We start from the raw sequence: 24,930 nt of genomic DNA, 5'->3' as shown, positions 1-24,930 counted from the left end.
AAGAACAAAGATATAGTTTGGGTTCCTCACTTGTAGTTTTATAAGTCATTTCATGTGTCAACCTGGATAGAAGTTATTAATATTGCAGTTGTTGTATAAGGGATTGTTATTTATTATGATCAATAAACTTGTTTTCTGGAAGCGCCCCAAATCCCTGCTTGCTTGCTTACTTCCTTATGATTCTGCCCCAAGAGTCCGTTATTACAGTGTGCATTAAAATATATGGGCACCATCTCAGAGCTTTGTTCAGGCTTTGCCTCTAGACTGTTAAGACAAGAATTGCTTCCAGAGAATGTATTTGTTGAGCATTCATAGGAACAATGGAAGCTGCCTTCGACCTGCATATCTATCTCTGTATTATCTACACCAGAGGCAGTGAACCTCAGGTCCAGAGGTCAAACGTGCCTCTTTCAGGCATCCCTTTTTGGCTCTCAGGACTCTCTGTAGACCACCCTTTGCCAGCCTAGTGCACTCCTGATGTTGTGGACTACAATTCCCATCAGTCCCAGCCAGCAAAAAGTAAGTGGGGAGAGTGGACCTGTGAGGCATGCATCAAACAGCAGCTCCCTTTCAAAATTCCCCATGGTCCAACCAGTTGGTTGCGAAGGAGGTGCATGCGAGACAAAAAGGAGGAGGTTTAACCTGCTTGCTTGTTCTCTCTAACCATATGTGCCTGCAGAGCCAGAGATGTGGTATGAGAGAAGCACACATGCAGTGCCCCATCTTGCGCAGGTGTGCAAAAATCTGCTTCCATGTTCATTGCACACATGGCTGGATTAAGGCAGCAGTCTACTAAGCTGTCCTTTTAGACTGCCTTGTGGTGATACTTATAATTATGATCTTTGTGAAGTTACTTAGTGGAAAGTGATCCAACACGGGTCATCTGTTTTCATTCTGGCAGTGCACTGTGTCCTGGGCAGCCCTATTGCCTGGTGGATAAAGGTGGCCCTTTACAATCCTCTTATGTCTGAGAGTCATCGTAGCAGCTGGGAAAGGGCCCTTGAGAGGCCATTACTGGCAAAGGACCTCCTAAGCACCACCGGTTGCCCAAGTGTCCTCAGCAAGTGAGTGTTCCCAAACAATATTGATGAAAGGACCGTAGCTCAGTGGCAGAGCATTTGCTTTGCAAGCAGAAAGTCCCCAGATCTATCCCTGATGTATCCAGGTACAGATGGGAAGAGACTTGCCTGTAACTCTGGCAAGTTGCTGCCAGCCAGTGTAGACAATGCTCAGTATAAGGCACCTTGCCAAAAATGTATTAAGAGATTATAGAATTGTAGAGTTGGAAAGGACCACAAGCATCATCTACTCCAAATCCGTGCAATGCATGAATCTCAACACGTGGTCCCCCATCCAGTTTGAAACTTCCTGTTCTGCTCTTGATAAGAGGCACTGTGTTTTGTGGTCACCCCAGTTTTGCCACTGACCCTTCCACATGGCATTTGGGAATTGGGAAGGAGCGGTGCCACCTGGGCAGGGCTTTGGGGCAAACATCCAGGACCTCTCTGAGCAGAATGAACAAGAGTTCCCCCACCCACCAAACCAAGGCAGCAGGTCTGGCTTGCTCCACGGTGAAGTAAAGCACATGACAACTGGATGTGGTGGCAGAAAAAGAGGAGAGGAGAGGATATGGGCTTCCATAACATTTGAATGTGTTGTTAACTTATATACTGTATATTCCTGCGTATAAGACTACTTTTTAACCCAGGAAAATATTCTCAAAAGTCGGGGGTCGTCTTATACGCCCAGTCGTCTTATACGTTGGAATATACGGTGTGTGTGTATATAGATATGGATGCAAGGCTGGAAAACATAAACGTTGTTTAAATCAAAATGCAGCACATCACACCATAGTGGGGAAGACACTGGCCTACAGGTGAACTGTGTGTGCATCTTCTCATTCTGCTGCCCAGGTGCCAACAAGTTATGGATCTTCAAGGGCCCTCCTGCTCTCCCTTCTTAGAATCTTTATCTTTGAACCAAACTTGGACCAGGAAGGCTTTCAAGTAGAGGACTCCTTCAAATTGAGCACTGTCCTCTGTAATGCAGAACACAGGGACACCCTGTACTGCTATCTAAACAGCAGCCACCCCCAAACTCTAAAATTTCCTAATTGCACCCCTGCAGGGGGGCATGCATGTGTAAAACTGCTACCTGCTTCTCAGTTCACATACATTTGCCACCCCACAATCCCAGATGCTGCATTTTTGGGGGGTCAGGCTGTGGTCCATGTGCTTCTCTCCCTCCGGCTCTGAGCAGGGTCCAGAGAGCAAACCAATTTTCACAGCCTGTCCGAGGAGCCTCATTCCCTTGGAAGCAGGGTTAAGCGCTGATGGGAGCAATTGAACAAGCAGCCGTGTAACCTTTGGAATGCCAGGTTGTGAAGCGTCTCAGAGATAAGGGATGACAACACAACAAAAGATCACGTGACTGGAGAGAAAGGGCAGGTTGTGTCACATCTGCACCATGCAGTTAAAGGGAATTTAAATCACATATCTTCCCCCCAAGAATCCTGGGAACTGTAGCTCCCCCTACCAAGCTACAATTCCCAGCACCCTTAACAAACTAGTTTCCTGGATTCTTTGGTCATGTGCTTTAAATGTACACTGAGTGTGCTTTAAATGCATGGTGTGGCAAAGGGAACAAGAGGGAGAAGCAGAGGGAAAATGAGCAAATGAACGAGAGAGAAAATGAGAAGGGAAAGAAGAGAGGGGGAACAAGAGAGTAAATGAGAGACGGAACAAGGAGAGAGAGAGAGAGAGAGCGTAAATGAGAGAAAGAGAAGATTGTACCCAGGTTCACGTATATTCTGTTTTGAGGCTCTTCCCATAAAGTATCTTAGGCCTGCACAGTTCCAGCTGAGTCGGATATGAATATGGTATTCTTGTTCCCTTTATTTCTGGATACATAGAGTTATGAAGCCTTCCACAGCACATTCTGCTGAGTGACACCACTAGGAGCCAAAATGACAGAGCAGATGGTGAAATCAGATGGTGTGATATAACCCTTGCTTCTGAACTCAGAGCTCAGTTTGAATCCCCCAAGTAAAAAACACAAAAATACCACCTCACTGCAGGTAGAAAACTAGCACAAGAGGAAGAGGGCTGGGCTAGAAGATTGTCTTCCTTGATGTTCTAGCTTTCTCCTTGCCTTGTTGTTTTAATGTGGGGGAATAATACCTTTGCTCCATGCTCCCTCGTCTTCAGTCAAATGTGGAAGCTGAGCTGTTTTGAGGTTGTGCTGCATTATGCAGTCATTCAGGTGGGGAGGTTCTGTGCTTCATCCTCTGAAAGGACTCTGAGGAGGGTGCAAAGCCTGATCTATATGTGCCACTTTCTCAATATCACAACCAAGTGTTGGCAAGAGAATAATCCAGGCCTCCTCCTAGCAGATAAGCCGATACTGTATGTCATCCCAGTCTTCCCCAGCCATTACTGGGAAGGCTTTGGTTCAGGGACTTATCTCCATCTATCCTGCTTTAAGATCAAAGACAGCACTGCAGGGAATAACTTGGTATTAATTGGTATTACCAAACATGCTAGTACTGTAATAAGAATAAGAATAATTTCATTATTTATACCCCATCCATCCGGCAGGGTTTCCCCAGCCAGTCTGGGCGGCTTACAGCACATAAAAAAGGGCAAAACATTAGACATTAAAGATTTCCCGATACAGGGTTGCCATCAGATGTCTTCTAAAAGTCAGGTAGTTATTTATTACCCTGACATCTGATGGGAGGGCGTTCCACAGGACGGATGCCACTACCGAGAAGGCCCTCTGCCTGGTTCCCTGTAACCTCACTTCTCGCAGTGAGGTAACTGCCAGAAGGCCCTCAGCGCTGGACCTCAGTGTCCGGGCAGAATGATGGGGGTGGAGACACTCCTTTAGGTATACTGGGCCGAGACTGTTTAGGGCTTTAAAGGTCAGCACCAACACTTTGAATTGTGCTCTGAAACATACTGGGAGCCAATGTAGACTGTCACCAGTCTAGCTGCCGCATTCTGGATTAGTTAATTAACATTTATTTCCTCACTGTGCTTTCCCAAGCAAGATTATCTCTAAGGGAAAACTTTAAATTGCTGAAGGAGTTACATCAAAGGAAAGGACATTCACAAGAACGGCTTTATTAGGCTGGGTCAACTTGTGCAACAGAATGTGGTAGGAGAGTGGAATGTGCCACTTCAGACTACCAGCGGGGGATGCGCATTACCAGTCTCTTTTTTCCCCCACCCACTAATTACTTTATTATCCATAATTACATCAATACATCGAAGACATATCATCCTTATTTCACATAAATCGATTTTGTCAAAACAAAAGTCCAACAAAAGAATATGAGTCTTCCTACAATGCTTCTGGTACATAAACTTGACTTCCCATCCTTTCTATTCCCCCCCACTCTAATAAACCTATTGCCTCAGCTTATCAATATATTAATAATAAAATAATAATATTCATGTGTGTGTATATATATCTATTTTTCCCCTTTAGCCTAGATTATTCACAGAGATTACTCAAAGGCTGCAACCGAGTTCAGGTTGCAACACTTATTCTTTAAGGGGAGCTCCCATTGCTCGGTCCCAGCTCCTGCCAACCTTGTGGCAGTGGTGGCATACAGAAAGACTTTTCTTATCTTCCTGACAATATCTGGACCTGTTATACCCAATAAAAATGTTTCTGGTTTGTTTTAGGAAGGTTATATTTAGCATTGTTTTGAGCTCTATGTATATATCATTCCAAAAGGTTTTAATCTTTTTGCATAGCCACCACATGTGGAACAGAGTTCCACCCGGCTCTCCACATCTCCAGCATGTATTTGGTACACTTTTATACATTTTGGAGTGTTTACAGGGGGTTAAATACCGTCTATACAGTATAGCATCTTTTGGAGATTCTCCCTTAACGTAGAACATGTTGTAAATTTCCAATTAACTTTCCAAAGGTGTTCCCATTGACTCATCTCTATGTTGTGGCCGAGGTCTTACGCTCATTTTATCATTGCTGATTTAACCTCCTCCTCGACGAGGAGTCACTACGTTTTAGAAAGGATTTTGGTCCAGAGTTTACTAGATTGGATTCAAAATTGGAAATCTCCGTCACAAATCCTTTTTAAAAGTTTCAAATAATTGATAAGATTGAAACCAGTCCAACACCTGATCTTTTATTTCTAAAAAGTTTTTAACTTTGAGCTGGTTTTCTTCTTCTTTTAATAATGATTTGTAAACTGGCCAGTTTCCACTTGTGTTCTTCCAAGGCACTTTTGGCTCAAGAAGGTCCTTATATTTTTCCCAGACCAGGTAGAGGGATTTTCTGGTTCAGAAAGTTCCTATGAACTCTGACCTTCCCATAACCCAGGTAAGCATGCCAGCCGTACGTGTTATTATACCCTTCCAAGTCCAACAGTTCTGGGTTTTTGAGTGTGTTCCACTCCTTTAGCCAGGTGAGACAGGCCGCCTCATAATACAGACCTAAATCTGGCAGGGAAAAGCCTCCTCTATCCTTAATATCAATTAAGATTTGGTGTTTAATTTGGGGTCTTTTCCTGTGCCAGATGAATTTTTATATACGTTGTTGCCATTCCTTGAGGGGGTCTGCCCCACCCAGAATTGGAATTGATTGGAATAAAAATAATAATTTGGGAAGCACACTCATTTTTATAATCAAGATCCTTCCTGAAAAGAATACATTTAGCCTGCTCCAAATGTCGAGGTTTTTAAAAATCTCTTCCCAGGCTGTCAGGTTATTGTCCTGAAACAGATTGATATTCTTTGGAGAAATCCAGGTGCCCAGGTATTTTGCTTTATTGCAGATTTTCAACCCAAATATTTCCTCTAAATCTTTCCTTTCTTGAATTGGTACATTTTTGGTCAATAATTTCGCCTTTGACGTGTTCAATTAAAAACCTGCCACCTTACCAAAGTTTTCTATTATCCTAATAATGCTTCAGGGGCACAACGAAGTCCTCTTGTTGCCTCCTGCGCAACACACGCAAGGAGGCTAGGGGGTGAAACCTTGCCCTGGGCACTGGCAACACACACTATGCTACTGTGTTGGTCTACATGTTGGTCTCACCAGGGAAAGGGCTACCAGTACATTAAATATTTCTTTCTGTTGCAATAGCCTTTTTCAGGCTGAGAATTTTTCTACTTGAGGAAACTTTCAAACTGATTGCTGCCTGCAGTCTAAAGCATCACAGTTCCGATGTTTACCAGCTCTTTCTGTGCAACATGTAGGCTTATTATTTTATTAATTATACAAAATTCACTCCCTCCCTCAGGGCCTTGAAAAACCTAAGCTTTTACAATTCTTTGTAAAATTGCCAGCTTCTTGGCAATGAACCTTGGCAAAACCTGAGCTGCCTGGAACATACTGTTACATGCCACCTCCAATTTTCACAGCAGTGCGAGATTTCAGGGGTTCAAGGTGTGCTTACCCAGGGACAGTGTTTCCTTTTGAAATGAGGCACAGCGGAGACTGTGGTGTCTTTATGATATATGGTTTATTTACACATATATACAACCGGAGCCTACAATGGAGGGATTCACAGCATAAACACCCCAAGAGGTTCTGGGCTTCTCCCATAGCTAAGACAGCCTTGGACTTAAGCCAACCCCAACCATTGCTCTCAAATGTTGCTCTCTGACTCTCCAGCCACTGCTTACTAATTCGGTTGCATAGCTCCTAACTCCAATCCTAAAACCTAACCTAAAACACTAGCATTGTCTTTTAAACTAATTCTCAATTAAGTGAGGCAGTCCACTCATTTCCAGGTGAGATCTGCCCTTGATATTTTATGTTGCTTTATTGGCTCATCCCCAGGCTACCACATGAAAGGAACTTAGCATGACTTAATTAGTTTTTTTTTAATTCTTATTGATTTCCCAGGATTAAAGTGGCACTGGACATACAGCTTAATACACATGGGTCTTGATTAGATTCTAACACGTGAGAGTCTGACACACAGTTTTAACACATAAGCCTTAATTACATTCTAACACTAGACTGATCTGGGATTCAGGGTGTCTTGTACCCACCAACTGATATCAATAGTTTGTACCTATTACAAATTTAGCATGAATGTTCCATTACCTTGCATTTGAGCCCACCATCACCTTTTATTAAGCCCCATCTGCACGACACGTTTAAAGCTTCACCAGACTTTAAACAGTCGTGGCTTCTTCCAACGAATCCTGGAAACTACAGTTTTTTAAGGGTGAGCTGTGGTTGCAAGAGTTCCCTGGGAAGAGGGACCCACTGTTAAACTACTCTGTACTATACTATAGCTCTGTGAGTCATGGGCGTACCCAGCATGGGGCAGGGGGGCATCTGCCCCCCCTAGAAGGCCAAACCGTGGGCGCGACTAGGGAAGCAAATACCCGGCGCAGGCGCCCCGCTTGTTGACACGGGGGGGGGGGAGGAAACGCTGCTGGTGCCACGGCTCCTCGGCGGCGGCTCCTCCTCTCAGCCTGCCCTGCCTACATTTGCACCAATCCCCACCCACTAAAGCCTTCGCGCCTCCCAATGGAAAGCCCTGCCGGGTGGCAACCTCTCCTGCCTAAGAGTTCTGCTGGGCTGGCAAGCGAAGGAGACGTGGCTCCCTGTATTGGTTGCAGCCGCTGCCGTGCTCTGCCTCCCGGTAGGCTGCACTGCAATCGTCGGCACAGCGACCTGGGAATCGCCCCCTTCCCCCCCTCCGCACCCCCACCTACCCCCCGAGTTAGGAGTTGCTACTGAGACTCCTCCTGGGCTGGGAGAGGAAGTGCACCGACAGGAGCCAGTTCAGCCTCGGCGGGCAAAAGCAGCAGAAACCCGCAAAGGAGGGGCGGGGGGCGGCGCCTGAAGGCGGCGCCCGCAGCTGCTGCAAGGAAGCTGCGGGGGGGGGGGTTTGCGCCGGATTGCCAGCGGCAGGAGTAGCCCAGCGGCAGCGACCCTTCCTCGCTGCCCCCCCACCCCAGGCAATAGGAAAGGAGCCGCCTTGGGGGGCGGCACAGCTCTCCGCTCCCCCTGCGTGCATTGCCCTCTCCGGGCATTGGCTGCTGTTTCCTTCTTTACAATGCGCCCCCCAACAGCCGCTCTCCCTCACTGCCCCTGCCAAGAGAGGGGCGTTGAGGGTGGGGGAGCTGCTGTCGCCGCCATAGGGTCGCAGCTGGGGGGGCTCGCTCGCTGGCCTGCGCTGCGCCACCCCACCTTTCCCATCTTTTGCTCCCTCGCGATGGGGAGGCGGCGGTGGCAGCTTCTTCTTCTTCGTTGAGGGTCTCAGCTTGGCGGGGGGTCCCCGGTATCTTCCCAGGCCTCCCAGACCTCTGAGCCCCTTCCCCATCCCAGATATATAGGGTGGGAACTGGCAAGGCTTCGGGGGGACCCGGAGGAGGGAAAGCGGAGCCCAAAGGGGTTTTTCAGGGGGGTGGTTAGGCCGTAAATGGATGGGAGCGGTGTCTTCAGAGCAGGGGAATTTCGTGTGAGAGAGTTTAGGGGGTTCATTTAGCGGCTGCAGCCGCCACCGCAGTGTTGTCGGACCCGCTGGCCCTGCAGCCCCACCCACATTCCCACTTTGTGGCCCCTCCCCTCCCGTGCCTTGGCCCCGCCCCTGAATGACCATGGCTCCCCCCCCCCTAGTTTTGATCCTGGGTACGCCCCTGCTGTGAGTGAAGCAGTGGTTCTTAATAACTCTCGGCACCCTTAACAAACTACAGTTCCCAGGATTCTTTGGAGAAAGTTATGACTGTGTAAAGTGGTTACAGGTAGGTAGCCGTGTGGGTCTGATGTAGTCGAAACAAAAAATAAAAAAAATCCTTCCAGTAGCACCTTAGATACCAACTAAGTTTGTCAACTAAGTTTTACATAATAGGATTAACACCCCACTTTACACTTTGTGTAAAGTGGTATTATACTACTTTACCTTCAGTGCAGATGGGGGCCTTAGTCTTTCGAAAGCTATCTCTTATGCAAGCAGGGTACTAGTTTGGCCCTTGAGTGGGGTGTGTGAGAGAGAGGGGGGGAGAGAGAGGGAGACAGAGAGACTCTGTCTCTCTTGGCTGGGGACTTAACTACACAACATGACTATCCAAGCTCTGGTTTTTGAAGGGTTTTCAATCAAGGCTCCCAGGGACACTTTGCAAACATTTGCCATGGGAGCACCCAGAGTTATAATGACCACAAGTCCTTTGCACATAGTGCTTGACAGGTTTAAAAGGTTGAGTAAACATTGGTTCTCTCAATAGGATGGAAGCCAGCTGTGCCCTAGAAGAGAGGCCAGGTGTTCCAGCACACCCTGGTCCTCTTCACCACCCTCTCCTGCCTTTTGAGAGCACCTGTCTTTCATTGGCTCCTAGGAAGTCAGAACACAATCCTGATAGATGATTGGCTGGCTCAAGTATGCAGACATTCTTGGCCACCCACGGGCCTGTGTTGGCAGCAACAAAGGAAGAACAATGTGGTTCCTTCCAACTAGCCTCTGCTATGAAGCTCAGTGTCAAGGCAGCCAGGACAGGCAAATCCTGGACAAGCTGGTGGAGAGTTGGGGGAACTGATTGCGGTCACCCCACGCCATACATTTAAAGCACTCTTGTACAACTTCAAACGTTTGTTAAGGGTGCAGAGAGTTGCTGGGAGACCCATGCAAAGAGCTACAATTTCTAGCACTCTTAACAAACAGCAGGAATCCCAGGAATCTTTGGGGGGAGCTATGGCTGTTAAAGTGATATAAGAGTGCTTTAAGTAGTGCAGCTGTAACCTTAGAGAGCCAATAGTGGTTGAAGTGTTGGACAAAGAGCACCTGGGAGACCAGGGTTCAGTGCCAGATTAAGACCTTTAGAGGCCCTAAGCACTAAAAAGATTATGGTGCCCCTCATGTGTAATTCAAACAAACAAACAAACCAGACCCTCCAAGTGTCCCTATTTTCCAGGGACGTCCCTGATTTAGAGAAGCCATCCCGGTTTCTGATTTGATCCCAGACTGTCCCGCTTTTCCTTAGGACGTCTCTATTATCATAGGAGACATGTTGGAGGGTATGAAATACTAAAATGCAAAATAACATGCTGTTTTACAAAACAGCACGAAACTTAGAGCAGGGCCAGTGAAGGGTCTGGAGTGAGTCACAAGCACCAGAGAGTGGCACCTGTCAGAGGGGGGGGTCACATTTAGCTTCTGGACTTGTGGTTCTCCACCCCCACAAATAGCTTATTATTGCATGTGAACAAGGTCAGTGACTGGCCTCAGATAGATCACTCAAAGAGCCTCCTGCTGAATTAAAGCAGGGGTCTCACCAGTCCTAGTCTAACCTATTCTAACCACTACACCTACTTAGGCTGGGTATATGTTATACTGTACCTTTAAACAGTGGTGTAGCGTGGGGAGACCACAGGGGCAGTTGCCCCAGGTGCAAAAATTCTTAGGGGCGCAACCCATAGTATACCACTGGACCACAGCAATCCAGAAGGTGCCATGAGAATGGGAGGGAGGTGGCTCATTTTCAGGGCCCAGCAATGTGAGGAACGCTTGTTCCCCAAAGCAGGCTTTCCCAGGGATAATGGCAGGACAAAAAAGCAACCACCACCAAACCTCTTGAACCTGTAACTTGAAATCATGGGACAAACCTAAGTGTGGATGCTGTTACCTTCGATGCCATTAATGCAACTGGAAGGGTACCAAAAATATGGAAGGATGCTATTATATTTCCTATATATAAAAAAGGCTCCCCAGATGATCTGGAGAATTACAGGAATATTAGCCTATTGTCAATAATTGGAAAGATATACGCACGTTTTCTGTTGAGTAGACTTACTCAATGGGCTGAAGAAAAGAAACTGATAGGCCCTGAGCAAGCAGGATTCAGACCGAACCAGTCAACAACGGACCATGTTTTAGTTTTGCACCATCTAGCCCGAACCAAGGCCAACTCTGTGCGGCTTTTATCGACCTTAAGGCTGCATTTGACAGCATCCCCAGGAGGTTACTCTGGGAAAAGTTGGTTCGATGGGGAATTGACAGAAGACTTCTGTGGCTAATAACTCAGCTGCATGAGGGGTCAGCTGCTAGGGTGAGAATAACCCCAGCCGGCGATCTCACAAACTCTGTGCCCATCAACAGAGGAGTCCGTCAAGGTTGTATCCTAGCTCCTTTTCTTTTCAATTTATTTATTAGTGACATGAGGATACCATTGGCTGAATCTCAGACAACCATTCATGCCCCCCGTCTTGCAAACTATCGATGCCCATTACTACTCTATGCTGATGATGCAGTAATTTTGTCCTTTTCAAGAATTGGCCTTAGGAGAGCACTTAAAATATTTGTTTCATACTGTAAAACCAATTCCCTTACTATAAATCAATCTAAATCAAAAGTACTAATTTTCTCAAAAAATCAAAAATCCTATAAGTGGCAATTAGATGGAAAACCTATTGAACAGGTTTATAAATTTCAATATTTGGGAGTTTTTCTCCAATACAATCTGGGTTGGAAGGCGCATATTGCATATATTTCAAATAAGGCTAAAGCCCTTTCTTTTGCGCTTTTGTGCCTTTTCTTTTCCGATGGGTCTCTTCATGTGCCATCTGCCCTGAAGGTATTTAAAGCCAAAGTGATCACGACACTGGCATATGCTGTCCCTTTATGGGGGACCGCAGTAAATTTTATGCCCTTGGAGGTAATTCAAAACCAATTCCTAAGACGGCTGTTAAAACTCCCTCAGTGCGTTAGCAATGTGGCTATTCGCTTAGAATTAAAAACTACATCTTTAGAAAATACTCTTTGGAGGCGCAGCCTTTGCTATTGGTTGTCCTTATGGCATAGGCTCCCGAATCTGTACCTGATTCAATGTCTTTGGAGGGATGATTTTCCCAGCCCATGGGCAAGAGAGATCCATTCTAAAGTAGTGACCTATGGATTGTCCCCATCAGAACTATTAAAACTGGACCTAGCCACGGCTAAAAGAACTCTCATTCAAAAACTTGAGGAGATTGACCTCCAACAAAACACCATTCTGGGTAGTGGCACTTGCTCACCACTAAATCTTGGCATAGTGCCTTCCCAGCAGATACCATCTTATTTGACTTCCTTGTCTGTAGCGGTCCACAGATACGCCTTTATTAAGGCAAGATTTAATGCCTTTCCTTCTAATGTTATGAACAATAGATTTTCCAAAGGTCAGATTTCAGCTGTGTGTGTATGTGATAATAGATCTATTGAATCCTTACAACATATACTATTTTGCTGTCCACTGTATTCAGTTTCTTGGACCAGATTTTTGTCCCCTTTATTATTGGAAACCTCGGGTGACTCCTTGGAAACACAGGTAACACATTTACTGCAAGATTCTGATCTGAGTAGGTCCCTTTTTTTTGCCAGGTTTCTGATTACAGTCTCAGCTTATAAGAGAAAAAATGGATTACTTTATGATTATTGATTTCGCTTAAATAATACTGATTTATAGTGATAATCTGATATTTTAAGTGCTGTATTGCTCTTATTTTAATGGAATTTAGAAATTTATGATTTTAGATATGTATTTTAATTTTTTAGTTTTATTTTGTCATATTTGCTTTGTTGTACAATGTATATTGGTATTGAATATGGGCCTATGGCCATAATAAACTATCTATCTATCTAAGTGTGGATGGGCCCTAAGACTCATTTGCTGAGCTCTTTTCTGACAACCTCCTTCATCAGAAGTGAGGAACCAGAAAAGGCTTCACCAGAATATTGTGCAGACGGAGGAGTTGATGCAACATGTCGTTGAATGTGATAATGTATGGTGGATTTATACTGCAGTGAGGGACCATCCTCACATCTTTAGTAGTTGTTCTGCAATACTTTCCCAATATTGCCGCATTAAGCACAATTTTTTTAAAAAAACAAAAACAACCAGAACATTTGTAATATAAAAAGTTACAGGATTTCAGCAGGAAACAGTGGGACATGTGCTGGTTGGAAACAAAGCTGAATGTCCAACCTGAAAACATTTGCCTGCACAAACAGTATGGAAAGCAGGATCACTTTTATCTGCCTCAATACCATCATGAGCACAAATCATCATGAAGGCACGATAAGAAGGGTGCCTGGAGGGACCCGGGCTATTCACTTGCCACCTCATCTGTAGTGAATTAGAATTGGCTTCAAAGGATTCTTCCGCAGGCCAGGAAACCTCTGTGAACTGCTTGACAACCAGGCCATTCCTCAGGCTTAACATGGTCATTTGTGGATAAGTAATGTTTGTGGACTTATTTGCAAGGTTTTGCTGTAATTTCCCCTGTCGCGATATTTCTCTGCAATTGCTGGACAGCCAGGTGGGAAAATACAGCAGGACCCGGGCACCTTTAATAGTTGTGTAGAAGAGGGGATTTCAGCAAGTGTGGCTTGCGTGACAAGCTTTATTAAGGGTGCAAGAGTCCTGTTCTGTTGTGGGGCAGCAGATTGCTTTTCCTTTGCCCCCAAGACAAGCCTTTGGGGCAAGGCTTCAGGTCAACATTTGCATGAGGTTTCTAGGCAGAGATGCACATGTCAGCAGTTCTCTTGTTACACATTTAGGCCGAGGTTTGAAGTAGCATTGAGGAGCCTGCCTATTCTGGATCATAGCACTATGGTTTAGTCACGATCCAACTGTGCAGATCCATTGGACGCAAATCACAGAAAGACGTGGATGCTGTATCTGCAGAGCCATAACTCACTTTTCACAGAGGTTGCCAAAAGTTCCCCGTGGCCTTTGGAATGCAGTTTGACAACATGGATGGACTTTGAAGTCCTGGTTCGATACAGCTCTCTCACACAGCAGCCCCTGTCCATTCATCTATTTTTTTTATAAAAAAAAATTAAACAAACTTTATTTAGAATTATTTAGACATTACACTCACAAACATACTAAAAAGAGAATATAAACATACAAAACAACCAAAATATAAATAATATGAAACTGAAAGAGAAAAAAAGAAGAAAAAGATTACCAAAGACAAAAAACATAAACAGAACAATATTAATAATATATCCAAATAATAATTATAACAAAACTATCAGTGGACTGATAGTTCTGTCCATTCATCTATCATCCTTGTTGTGTAATGGGTATTCAGTAATTTCAGCCCAGTGCAGATAAGAAGCTGGAGGCGAGGATCTGGTACAACATCTATTTACTTCAAAGAAGAGGTAAGAGCCAGAACACAGGAATGGGGGAAAACTGGGGCTTATATAATAACAGAGGACTAGCAGGGAAAAGATACATTTTGGCAGGAACCAATGGCACGGATTCCCTCTCGCGGAAACCAATCCGGCAGAGGATCCAAATCCTGCACCCTGAACCAGCATATAATAGACGTTCCCGCTGGATTTTGTACATTCAAACAAACTCTGTAATACAATACAATAAATTCTATATTATAATACATGCTTGGCTGTGCTATTGCTTTAATACACAACACCCCTGACCACACTTTGTTCTGCCACCACCATTCTTTACTCTCTGCTGCATAACTGAGGAGTCTGGTTTCATTTGTGAGACATCCTGGCTCCCCATCCGAGACCCCAAGGGAACCTGCATATCAGATGTCTCACAAATGAAAACAGATTCTTCTGCTTTCTTGTAACACACCTAGGCTCCCACAAAGGGCTGTTGCCCTCCCACTATTAAACTTTCTGTGAGATAGGTTAATTGAGGAAAATGTGACTGTCTTTCAGCAGGGGTGGGAAACCTTTATCAACTCAATGGCCATATTGCCTTCAATGCAACCTTCGGAGGGCCGCATAGCAGTGGTGGGAGGAGCCAGAGGCAAACCTGGGCAGAGCCATGAATGTACCAGTAAAATTTATCTTTCTACCCCTCTATCCTCCATCCAGGCAGGCAAGTGGCATTTCTACCCCTCTATCCTCCATCCAGGCAGGCAAGTGGCATTGTCAAGAACTCATTCCAACCAGGCAAAAACACTCCAGGAGGAAGATGAAGAGCAGTGCCCGTGAGGTGTGTGGCCTGGGGAGAGTTCCACGGGCCAGATAGGAAGGCCTAAGCTCCTGGGCCTAAGGTTCCCCACACCTTCCTTTCAGGCTAACCAGCAAGGTCAACTCCAGGTTTGAGGGAGACTTTGTCAAATTGCTCCCTGATGGCCCGCATCCTCAGTCAGGGGGCTCTGAGGGGACATACCTGGCTGTGATGGAAGTGCTCCAATCGGCCTTGGGAGGCCAGGTCTCAGCACCCTTTTCATTTCCTGCATTAGGAAACCTTGGTAGATGTTTTCTTTGCCCCCTTTTAAACTAACAGCTCTCATGATTTCAGAGAAAGCTCTGAAACCAGCTCTCATGATTTCAGAGAAAGCTCTGAAAATAAGTTGGCCATTCTTCTGCTAAAGGTTTAGGAAGGCAAAGATCTTTAAACTCTTTTTTTTTAATAAAAAAAAGTCTTCTCGCAGCCCGGATCCCACCCCTTGGTCTTGCAATCCTGTTCTTTGCATTCTATCCCAGTCAAATAGAGCACAATGTTAGATTCTACCCACCCACCCAAAGGAAGGGGGAAATTTGCAATCTGAAATGCAGTTAGGGTTGGGGAAAGCATTTATTTGCTTAATTCACACTTCCTGAAACAATACAAGAACTGACATGCAACCATCCTTCAAAATCTGCACCTTCTCCAAATCTTGCCATGCAGCTCTCCAACCTGAATATGCATACAAAAATGGATATAGTGTGTGAAATGTGTGGGGGGGAACCCATATATTTATGACAACAATGTACAACAATCCATTCTATTTGCTGCAATTGCTTGCAAAAAATGTGTGTACAGCATTAGGCAAAAATGAACAAGAAAATGCACATTATAATTACAGACCTTTTAAAATAAAAAAAATCACAAACTCATGCAGCAATGGTGTGTATTTAAAGCTTGTGGGGGGTGGGGGAAGAAACAGAGAAACTAAAGTGGGCGATTCATCGATCCCTAATACACTTTCAGAAAATGTAAGGATTCCACAGTGAAACTGCCAAAAAGTCCTGTGGCATCTTAAAGACTAACAATTATATTGTGAAATAAGCTCTTGTCCATGTATGCATTCTTCTCGTGGCATCAGCCATCCTATGCACAATATTTGAACGTCTGCAATATCACTACTACAGTAGTTATATTTCCATCCTGTATCACGGAATACTTCTATTTGCAGCTCCCCACACTAAAACCTGAAGCCCAGCTGGGAAGAAAGGTGGGATAGAAAAATATCAAATAAACAAATAAGCTTGCTGAGAGGAAATTGTGATGGTGGGGGGAGGGAGGGATGTCTCTCAGATAACACAGCATAACCGCACACCCCACCCTCACTTCCCATCAGCCAAAATCCACAACCTGGTGTGCGATTATTTAATCTTATCAGAGCTGACTGTTCTGACCTGACCTGGCGCAGAAAACAAACAGATTATGTCCAACCTGGCAGGATTACTAGGAATTCAGGAGGTGAACCTGGAAGCCTGAAGAGAAGGAAGCCCAGTGGGCTCTTACCTGACACCTTGGAAGCAAACATCTAACAGTTAGGAAGAGAAAGGGCCTCAGAGTCCTCCTTCTTTTGGAGAAACTCACTGCACAGTTTGAGGGAATATGTATACAAACTCCACCTTCCTCAAAGTGATGTACTGTATATAGTTCTCCCCCCCCCATTTTATCCTCAAAACAACCCTGAGAGGTAGGTCGCATTGAGAGACAACGGGTTATATCCCATGTGAGTCATACTCAGAATGGGCCCATTGGAATTAATGGACGCGACTAAGGCCCCCAGCTGCACTATATATTTAAAGCAGTATCATACTACTTTAGACAGGCATGGCTTCCCCCAAAGAATCCTGGGAAGTGTAGTTTGTTAAGGGTGCTGAGTGCTGTTAGGAGGCCTCTGTTTCCCCTCACAGAGCTACAATTCTGAGTGGTTTAACAGTCCCCCCCCTCCAATTTTATTTAAAATTTTCAGGTTTATACATTTCAATAATTTTACAGTCATTTTAACATTTCAAAACTTGACTTCCTACCCCTTCTTTCTACGATTCCTTAAATTTATTTTTAATACCTTCTGCATATCCAAATTAACTTACTTTGTTCATTTATTCATGTACTTTAAATATATACTCATATGAAACTGCAGGTTATTATTATTACTATTTTAAAATTGTATTTATTAATTTTTTCAACTTAAGATTACAGATCATCACATCATCACATCACATCATATCATCAAAAAACTGGAAAAAGAAAATTCCAGGAAAAAAAGAAGAAGAAAAAATACAATCAAAAAGGAAAGATAAAAAAAGAAAAAAAAGAAAAAAGAAAAAACACTCTCATTTTAATAACATTGTCATAACTTCGACTTCCCCATTCCTCCCTTCCCGAGTCTGATTATATCCCATCTTAGCAATTTTCATAATTAAACACTTCCAAATCTAACAATTTAAATCTTAAAATAATAACTTAATTATAATCCTTTTATCCAAATTCATGAACCATTTATTCCCTCTAATTACTCCCTTTGGCCTATTAATTTTCACTAACAATATTCTTCCTTATCCATTCTAACAATTCTAATACATCGCTTCAGCCTAATTTAATTTCTAAATCCCCCCTCCTTCTCCCGGATGACATTTCCCTGGATATCCCGACCAGCTCCTTTATACTTTCCAATTTCCAACCATTTAATCCGTCCTTTAGTTACAATACCTTAAAGTAATCAACACACTCCGTCTCTTGACCACTCCAGCTTCTCCCCCTCTCTCCAACAGCCCTTCTGCCAACCCCACTCCAGTTCTTCCTTTTTCTTGTCCCCCCATTTAGCATGTCCTTCGCCTGGTTCTTGCCTCCCTTCTCTCACTAGGGAGATTCGAATCCAGGCCACATCTTTGTTAATTGTCACAGCTTGGTTATTTTTACCAAGAGCCTGCCCTCCCTCTCTCACTGGGAGAAGCGGTTCCTGGGCTTCCCTGCAGGTTATTACTATAATCCTGTCAATGTTTTTATCTGTTTACAACTTATCTGTAAATATTTAATAAACCATTTCCATTTTTATATAAAAAGTTTGTTATCCTCTTATTTTTCCGGTACGTTTCGCCCATTTCTGCGTATTCCGTAAGTTTTTGTACCCAATCTTCCTTTGCTGGGACTACTACTTCTTTCCATTTTGGGGCAAGTAACATTCTTGGCACTGTAGTAGCATACATGAATACGTTTCTGTACAGTTTGGGTAGTTCTGTCCCTATAATTCCCCAAGAGTGGTTTAACAGTCAGTCCTTCTTCCAAGGGAACTGTGGATAACCAGTCTCAGCCCCCACCTGCCTGTCTTCTTACTTGCAACCTGTGTGGTATAGATGGTTAGTGTGTTGGACTAGGACCTGGGAGGCCGGTGTTCAAATCTTCATTCAGTCATGAAGCTCACCTTGGGCTTCAGTCACTGCCTGTCAGCCTAACCTGGTAGAGTCTTGGTAGACCACAAACTTGACATGAGTCAGCAGTGTGATGCAGCAGCTAAAAAAGCCAATGCAATTCTGGGCTGCATCAATAGGAGTATAGCATCTAGATCAAGGGAAGTAATAGTACCACTGTATTCTGCTCTGGTCAGACCTCACCTGGAGTACTGTGTCCAGTTCTGGGCACCACAGTTCAAGAAGGATACTGATGAGCTGGAACGTGTCCAGAAGAGGGCAACCAAAATGGTCAAAGGCCTGGAAACGATGCCTTATGAGGAACGGCTTAGGGAGCTGGGTATGTTTAGCCTGGAGAAGAGAAGGTTAAGGGGTGATATGATAACCATGTTCAAATATATAAAAGGATGTCATATAGAGGAGGGAGAAAGGTTGTTTTCTGCTGCTCCAGAGAAGCGGACATGGAGCAACGGATTCAAACTACAAGAAAGAAAATTCCACCTAAACATTAGGAAGAACTTCCTGACAGTAAGAGCTGTTCGGCAGTGGAATTTGCTGCCAAGGAGTGTGGTGGAGTCTCCTTCTTTGGAGGTCTTTAAGCAGAGGCTTGACAACCATCTGTCAGGAATGCTTTGATGGTGTTTCCTGCTTGGCAGGGGGTTGGACTGGATGGCCCTTGTGGTCTCTTCCAACTCTATGATTCTATGATTCTAACCTGCCTCACAGGGTTGTTGTGGGGATTAAATGAGGAGGAGGGAAACCATGTATGCCACCTCGAACTCCTTGGAAAAAAGGTGGGATAGAAATGCAATATATAGAACTAGATAAATAAATAACCAGTCTGGGGCACTGGCTATTAATTTATTCCTCTGTAGTCTCTCAGTATTGCCTCTGTTGAACTCAGAGGAGGGTGGGGGCAAAACTTTGAATTAGTTGGCTGTCCTTGGTTCTGCCTCCACCACCTCTTGGTCGCTCTGCCTTCTGCCCTACCAGTCCCAATGGCCATCAGTTACCATTGCTCAGTGTGCCCTGGAAGTGAATCCATTGGACTGCAGATTTTGAAATTGACCATTGAGCCAATCTGGGTCAATGATGGATTAGATCAGTTGAGCCTGGTTTGGAATCTGAGTAAGGTGAATTCTTCCTCCATCCCTAGTTGCATTGAATAATAACTTCATCTAGAGCCACTGAATAAATTGGAAATGATCCCAGGGAAGAGAGCAACAAACCCTCCCTATTCCAGATATTGTTCATATTAAATAGTGGGTAGACGACACAGCGATTCTTCAAGAAGCTCTTCATTCGGAAGCCAGAACAGAACAGAACTGCATTGCCGAGCTGGCCTGCTTTATAGAGGCTGGCTCAAACAATGTATCAAACATAATTCAAAGTCCCCCCCTAAAGTTCCCTCCTAAAACAACTGTCAAGGACCTGAGGGAAAACTATATACACTAATACATAACAGTTCATTTCACATCTGGTTTTGCCTGGGAGACCTGAGGCAGCCACTCACCTTTTCCCTGGGTTTTTCAGGCCGCACAACACAGGAATGCTAAGACTATCGACAATTTCCACCAAGCAAGACCCCAAGAGGCTTCTTGCCTCATCGTCAGGAAAACGCTCTGCAACCGACACTTTAAATAGGCCACGGGGAATCCTCCCAGGCCAGCACACTCCACATATCCTGTTTTCCCCACCCCGGGCCTTCTTTTCACTGTTTCCAAAATCCTTCTGCCTGCCCACATTCCCATTCACACACAGTCTTCCTTGAAGGGCTGTGGATATAGATCTCCTGCCTGCCTTCACTCACAGTGTCTCACACACAGTGCTGTCTTTTTTCTGCTTTCAGGCTAGGCCAGCGTCCTCAGCTTTCATGCAGAGGCCAAGGAAAGACCAAGTTTGCCAGATTGAAACCCCAAAGAGGAGCTGGAGAGTCAAGGCTGTTGCCCCACACTTCTGGATTTTGCATGCCCCCAGTCTGTCTCTACTGTGGCAGGAGGGATTCAAGTGCATAACGGAAATGTATTTTATTTATTTAGAAATAAATAAACTGGTTGTCCGGCAGAGTGCTTATGTCAGGGGTGGGGAACCTGCAGGCCAGAAGCCTAATTAGACCTCTCAGGTCTCCTCATTTGGCCATTTTGGCCAAACCATGCCCACCTGCCAATCACCTAACATCATATATTGCATCAGGTGTGGGCAGGTTAAAAGGCAGCTAGGCTGGGCTAAAAGGGCTTCTGAAGTGCTGCCAATCAACTGATCAGCAGTACTTCAGCAGCACTGCTTACTGGGCTTCTGAAGCACCAACCATCAGCTGATTGTCGGGGCTGTGATGAAGGAGGGGCACCCAGAATAAGCCTCTCACACCCTCTTCATTGCCCAACTGCAACACAACAGCCCTGCAGTGTTTCTAGTGGGTCTTACTCTCCAGTATTTGTTGCCCCCACCGTCACACTTATTCCTGAGGCCCCGAAGGCAGGGGAACTGGGATGCACTAAATAAATTATTATTCAAGCTTCCATTATGCGTTACACAGAGTGTAAAGGCAGCCCAACCACTTTCTGGGCCTCTCCCAGACTTCAGAAGAGCGTGCTGGTAATTTACAATTCCAGTCCTAAATCTTCAGTAGCAGGCATTTCAAGCATCTAGGCCAGGCATCCCCAAACTGCGGCCCTCCAGATGTTTTGGCCTACAACTCCCATGATCCCTAGCTAACAGGACCAGTGGTCAGGGAAGATGGGAATTGTAGTCCAAAACATCTGGAGGGCCAAAGTTTGGGGATGCCTGATCTAGGCACATGGGGATTTCTAAAACCCTGAGGTTTGGACAAATTAAGAAACTTTATTGGGAATAAAAAGTAGGAGGAAAGCAGGCAGAAGGTTGAAACAGAATACAAAATAAACCACCGTATGGTCGCTCTAAAACTGGACTAATCCTAGCCTAGAGTAGTTGTTCTTCACTGAAAGTTTGATGTTGAAAAAGAACCTGGATCCCTTTTGCGGGAAAGGGAACTTGGATCTCTGGTGGTAGAAAAGCGAACCCTGGATCCCAGGGGGAAACAGATGCAAGGGCAGCTCAACTTTTAAAAGCTTTTCTCCCCACTCATGGGAGGAGTGACCCTGGTTCTTCCTGACCAATAAGCAGTCAGAGTTAATTGCTCAGGTCCTTCATGGCCTCTTAAGTACTGTACCCTTTTTTGCATTGAAAGGGAATTGCAGGAGGTACATGACAAACTGGCTTAGAGGTAAGGCAGATCAGGGCCTTTCTTCACAGGGGCTTCACATACCCTGACATCACTGTGATGTCAGCTGATGGACAGGTGTGCGGTCCTACCCACCACATCAAATTTGGCATACAGGGGTAGGGCGTATAAGGTAGGGCTGGTTCACAAGCCCTCAAGTTATGTGAGGGTTCCCAGGAGCACGCACTTGCTTTCACAAAAGCCCGCTGCACAAAGAACCACTGCACAAAGATGTGTAACATGCTAGGAAAGTTCAAGCTAGATCTCACCAAGGCAAGCAAGTCTTCTATATGCAGGGATCTTTTTTTCCACGTGGGAGAATTCAGACCTGCTATTTACCCTTGTGTAGTTTGGAGTAAACCTGTCAGACTGTGTGTGTTTGTGGGGGGCAGGGCGGGGAGACAACTGATTGTGTAACTTGGTCCCTGTGGATGCTATCTTTGAAGGCTTAAGCATAAACTGAAGGTCCCCCATTGCCTTTGTTTTCTTCTGCTGCGCTGTATTTGCAAAACTTTGTTGGGCCTTAACATAATGCACTTTGACCCATAAACTGAATTGCAAGAGAGAAAAGCTCTTTCAAACAGGTCTTATCCTGAGTATCATTAATGCTGTTTAAGAAATATCAGTAAAGTAAAAGCACAAGAGCTTGATAAGACCCAGAAGTGTGTGTTGTGTGTGTGTGAAATTAGTAAGCCTCATCAGTGGAGCATGCCAAATCATAGAATTGTAGAGTTGGAAGGGACCCTGAGGGTCATCTAGTCCAACCAATGACAGAATGTTATGTGGTTCTGATTCATAATGTTCATGTTCAGACATTCAGACACTGGTGTGTGGCACAGGCAGGAAGTATCTGACACACAGAGAGAGACCCTTTCCACCCACGAATATTTCAGTTAGAGACACTTTTTTCTCTCTGCAACAGCAGGATACTGCACTCTGAGGAGCTTGCCAACATTTCAGAAGCAAAAATAGGGACATGATTGTAACATCTTAATTTCCACACCAAGCTCTCTCCTGCTTTCTCTCCCTCCCTCCCTCTCTCCCACACTCACACATACACTATTACACATGTAGTTTGTAAGGGTGCTGGGAGTTGTAGCTCTGTGAAGGGTGAACTAGAGTTTCCTAGATTGTCCTACAAGTGTTAATGAAAAGTTCAGAAATTTACTTCAGCAGCTGTAGTGTGTGAAATTGAATGTTTGTGTATCGGACAGTACTTTTGGGATCATTCACAGGAGATGTTGCAGCTGTTATCTGCTCCTAGACCCTGCTGAAGGGGCAGAACCCTGAAAAACTCTAGGTATTCTCCCTAAAACTATTTAACAAGGCATCCTCGTCAGGCAAAAACAGACATCGATTTTACCAGCTACTTAGCAGAAAATAGGGTAAATAAGGACAGTTGGCGTATATGGTAGAAAGACACCTCTAGTGTAACAATTTGCCAAAGGGTCGCTGTATTGCTCTTTGAAGGAAAATCAGGAAAGAGTTTTGTGACATCTTAAAGACTGACAAATTTATTATGGCAAAGAAGAAGAAGAAGAAGAAGAAGAAGAAGAAGAAGAAGAAGAAGAAGAAGAAGAAGAAGAAGAAGAAGAAGAAGAAGAAGAAGAAGAAGAAGAGAGTTTGGATTTGATATCCCGCTTTATCACTACCCAAAGGAGTCTCAAAGCGGCTAACATTCTCCTTTCCCTTCCTCCCCCACAACAAACACTCTGTGAGGTGAGTGGGGCTGAGAGACTTCAGAGAAGTGTGACTAGCCCAAGGTCACCCAGCAGATGCATGTGGAAGAGCGGAGACACGAACCCTGTTCCCCAGATTACGAGTCTACTGCTCTTAACCACTAACCCACACTGGCTCTCTGCACCCTGAGGAGCTTGCCATAGGCTTTCATAGACCACAGCCCATTAGACGTGTGAAGTGCAATCTTCAAATGAAAAGCAAATATACACGTGAAATGCAAAAAAAGTGGAAATTACCCAAAAGCAAAAAAGTTACATGAAGTTGTTGTGGTGAGGAAAGTAACTCAAGAGTGCTGGCTAGAGAGATGGTGGGGCTGTGGAGTGGGTGTGTGTGTGTCAGTGGGTGGCATCTTGAATAGGGAACAAAAGATGTGACAAGGAAGTACGGAGGGTGAGGAAGACCTGCAGCCTGCTCTGGAGGGCTGTGTAGTGGGGTGGGGTGGGGCTCTAGCCCTTTCTGGTGCCTGTTTACTAACAAGTAAAGCACCCACTGAATCACACAGCCTTCGCATACCCTCCAACATTCCTCAGGTTAATAGGTATGTCCCTATTTTCATCTGAGGAATGTTGGAGGGTATGTGTTCAAGACCTGAATGTGTGCCACCATATTTCTCACATGTGAGCCTCCACCTGTGTCTATGCCCAAGCACAAGTTTTCCCACCTCAGTGAGTACTGTGCTGCAGAGTTGAGGCAGTTATTTTTAGGCGCACAATAGTGGAGGGTGTGTAAGGTTTCGTGGGTACTGCTGACAGTAGCAAATGGGGCAATTCAAATCTTTCAAATGGAGCAAGAGGCAGCTGATCTTGTTCCACTGGTTTACATCAGATTTTGAAATGGGTGGAAACAAGCAAGGGGTGTGCAGGGGGTGTCAAGCATGCTTGTATGTATATTTCAGAACCTTTTTTAAATGTAAAAGCTGTACATTTCTTGGGGTGGGGTGGGGGAATTCTGAGCTCCCCCTCCCCTTGAGCATTTCTGCAGTGAGCCTTTTTTTGCATACACTTTCCAGCAGACTGTCTTCACTTTGGCCTCCATCATTCCCCAGAGGTTCCTCCAACGCCAGGAGAGGAGGACGTGCTGTGCTGGGGGCACCAGTGTGGGGGCACCAACTTTGTGCCCCCTCAGAAACCCACACCTGGGTCCTTGGCCCCTCTGGCACTCCCGATGCCACACCCCTGGAGGAACCCTCAAACAAAGGGAAAAACACAGCTCTCCAAGCCCTTCTGTCTAGCCCTCGAGACTCTCCCAAGGTCCCAAAACTCTCATTCACATTTTCAAATTCTTCTGATCCTCCTCAGATCCTCCTCAGTTTTGTTGTTACCAGGCCGTTCAACAGAAACGCTTACTAGATACCTTCTAGCAGATTTTAACCCAGTGCACGAAGAATGTAGCTAAATTCTGTTACTACGCGTCAAGACTAAGACACGCCGTGACATCAATAACAATGATAAAGCCGCCTATTAATTCTCAGCGGACAACAGTTAAAGGGAACTATCCCTCATTAAATTTTAACCCATTTTTAATTTAAAATAGGATTATGAAACAGTATTGTTCAAAGATCATACTCAAGAACTATCCATTTTAT

General features: G+C 44.9%; 1 long non-coding RNA gene across 4 annotated transcripts in view; it reads right to left on the bottom strand.

The window, feature by feature from the left end:
• The window catches only part of LOC118087900 (uncharacterized), a 33,882-nt gene that overhangs the window by 1,538 nt on the left and 7,414 nt on the right, over nt 1-24,930 (bottom strand). For 3 of the 4 annotated variants that reach the window (XR_004692875.2, XR_004692876.2, XR_004692877.2), the window contains exon 3: nt 8,614-13,784. This is a non-coding gene — a long non-coding RNA (uncharacterized LOC118087900). Of the gene's footprint in view, nt 1-8,613; nt 13,785-24,930 lie in introns of those variants that run through there. The other variant, XR_009557747.1, reaches the window with a different exon arrangement.

This window comes from Zootoca vivipara, chromosome 6, assembly GCF_963506605.1.
Source record: "Zootoca vivipara chromosome 6, rZooViv1.1, whole genome shotgun sequence".
NCBI classification, from domain to species: Eukaryota; Metazoa; Chordata; class Lepidosauria; order Squamata; family Lacertidae; genus Zootoca; species Zootoca vivipara.
Note: the sequence above shows the minus strand (reverse complement) of the source record. Positions and strands in the feature narration are given on the sequence as shown.